The 2,500-nt window shown below is 40.1% G+C and overlaps 1 protein-coding gene and 5 non-coding genes across 6 annotated transcripts in view; 1 reads left to right on the forward strand and 5 right to left on the reverse strand.

Moving 5' to 3' along the window:
- The window catches only part of LOC127986910 (retinal guanylyl cyclase 2-like), a 66,136-nt gene that overhangs the window by 10,064 nt on the left and 53,572 nt on the right, over window positions 1-2,500 (forward strand). The window lies entirely within an intron of this gene.
- On the reverse strand, window positions 277-395 carry LOC127988642 (5S ribosomal RNA). The gene has a single exon (XR_008161805.1). It is a non-coding gene; the product is annotated as a 5S ribosomal RNA (ribosomal RNA).
- Window positions 772-890, reverse strand: LOC127999263 (5S ribosomal RNA). Its single transcript, XR_008172083.1, has one exon. It is a non-coding gene; the product is annotated as a 5S ribosomal RNA (ribosomal RNA).
- On the reverse strand, window positions 1,267-1,385 carry LOC128001655 (5S ribosomal RNA). The gene has a single exon (XR_008174421.1). It is a non-coding gene; the product is annotated as a 5S ribosomal RNA (ribosomal RNA).
- Window positions 1,760-1,878, reverse strand: LOC127988643 (5S ribosomal RNA). Its single transcript, XR_008161806.1, has one exon. It is a non-coding gene; the product is annotated as a 5S ribosomal RNA (ribosomal RNA).
- On the reverse strand, window positions 2,268-2,386 carry LOC127999193 (5S ribosomal RNA). Its single transcript, XR_008172014.1, has one exon. It is a non-coding gene; the product is annotated as a 5S ribosomal RNA (ribosomal RNA).

The following is a 2,500-nucleotide window of genomic DNA, read 5'->3' on the forward strand; positions in this document are numbered from 1 at the left end:
CCTAGGCAGTCTCTCATCAAAGTGCTAACCAGACCTAAACCTGCTAAGATTCAGAGATCGGGCATTGACTCTTTTTTTTTTTTTTTTTTTTTTTTTTTTTAATGAAAGATTATTATATAATTCGTGAAATTTTCCAAAGAGATTAAAGCACCTGGTATTCCCAGGCAGTCTCCCATCCATGTACTAACCAGGCCCAAACCTGTTAATATTCAGAGATCGGGCATTGACTCTATTTTTTGGCAAAATTATTATATACTAAGTGAAAAATGTCCAAAAAGCTTACAGCACCTGGTATTCCCAGGCGGTCTCCCATCCAAGTACTAACCAGGCCCAAACCTGCTTAGCTTCCGAGATCAGACGAGATCGGGCATAGCCAGGTTGGTATGGCCGTAAGCGAAGACAGCAGCAAAGAGAGGGCTATTTAAAGATCAGCCAATCTAATCGCCAGTACATTATATAAGTAGGAAAGAAAACCCAAAAGCTTAAAGCACCTGGTATTCCTAGGCAGTCTCTCATCAAAGTGCTAACCAGACCTAAACCTGCTAAGATTCAGAGATCGGGCATTGACTCTTTTTTTTTTTTTTTTTTTTTTTTTAATGAAAGATTATTATATAATTCGTGAAATTTTCCAAAGAGATTAAAGCACCTGGTATTCCCAGGCAGTCTCTCATCAAAGTGCTAACCAGACCTAAACCTGCTAAGATTCAGAGATCGGGCATTGACTCTATTTTTTGGCAAAATTATTATATACTAAGTGAAAAATGTCCAAAAAGCTTACAGCACCTGGTATTCCCAGGCGGTCTCCCATCCAAGTACTAACCAGGCCCAAACCTGCTTAGCTTACGAGATCAGACGAGATCGGGCATAGCCAGGTTGGTATGGCCGTAAGCGAAGACAGCAGCAAAGAGAGGGCTATTTAAAGACCAGCCAATCTAATCGCCAGTACATTATATAAGTAGGAAAGAAAACCCAAAAGCTTAAAGCACCTGGTATTCCTAGGCAGTCTCTCATCAAAGTGCTAACCAGACCTAAACCTGCTAAGATTCAGAGATCGGGCATTGACTCTTTTTTTTTTTTTTTTTTTTTTTTTAATGAAAGATTATTATATAATTCGTGAAATTTTCCAAAGAGATTAAAGCACCTGGTATTCCCAGGCAGTCTCTCATCAAAGTGCTAACCAGACCTAAACCTGCTAAGATTCAGAGATCGGGCATTGACTCTATTTTTTGGCAAAATTATTATATACTAAGTGAAAAATGTCCAAAAAGCTTACAGCACCTGGTATTCCCAGGCTGTCTCCCATCCAAGTACTAACCAGGCCCAAACCTGCTTAGCTTCCGAGATCAGACGAGATCGGGCATAGCCAGGTTGGTATGGCCGTAAGCGAAGACTGCTGCAAAGAGAGGGCTATTTAAAGACCAGCCAATCTAATCGCCAGTACATTATATAAGTAGGAAAGAAAACCCAAAAGTTTAAAGCACCTGGTATTCCTAGGCAGTCTCTCATCAAAGTGCTAACCAGACCTAAACCTGCTAAGATTCAGAGATCGGGCATTGACTCTTTTTTTTTTTTTTTTTTTTTTTAATGAAAGATTATTATATAATTCGTGAAATTTTCCAAAGAGATTAAAGCACCTGGTATTCCCAGGCAGTCTCTCATCAAAGTGCTAACCAGACCTAAACCTGCTAAGATTCAGAGATCGGGCATTGACTCTATTTTTTGGCAAAATTATTATATACTAAGTGAAAAATGTCCAAAAAGCTTACAGCACCTGGTATTCCCAGGCGGTCTCCCATCCAAGTACTAACCAGGCCCAAACCTGCTTAGCTTCCGAGATCAGACGAGATCGGGCATAGCCAGGTTGGTATGGCCGTAAGCGAAGACTGCTGCAAAGAGAGGGCTATTTAAAGACCAGCCAATCTAATCGCCAGTACATTATATAAGTAGGAAAGAAAACCCAAAAGTTTAAAGCACCTGGTATTCCTAGGCAGTCTCTCATCAAAGTGCTAACCAGACCTAAACCTGCTAAGATTCAGAGATCGGGCATTGACTCTTTTTTTTTTTTTTTTTTTTTTTTTTTTTTTTTTTTTTAATGAAAGATTATTATATAATTCGTGAAATTTTCCAAAGAGATTAAAGCACCTGGTATTCCCAGGCAGTCTCCCATCCATGTACTAACCAGGCCCAAACCTGTTAATATTCAGAGATCGGGCATTGACTCTATTTTTTGGCAAAATTATTATATACTAAGTGAAAAATGTCCAAAAAGCTTACAACACCTGGTATTCCCAGGCGGTCTCCCATCCAAGTACTAACCAGGCCCAAACCTGCTTAGCTTCCGAGATCAGACGAGATCAGGCATAGCCAGGTTGGTATGGCCGTAAGCGAAGACAGCAGCGAAGACAGCAGCGAAGACAGCAGCAAAGAGAGGGCTATTTAAAGACCAGCCAATCTAATCGCCAGTACATTATATAAGTAGGAAAGAAAACCCAAAAGCTTA

Source organism: Carassius gibelio, chromosome B22 (assembly GCF_023724105.1).
Source record: "Carassius gibelio isolate Cgi1373 ecotype wild population from Czech Republic chromosome B22, carGib1.2-hapl.c, whole genome shotgun sequence".
NCBI classification, from domain to species: Eukaryota; Metazoa; Chordata; class Actinopteri; order Cypriniformes; family Cyprinidae; genus Carassius; species Carassius gibelio.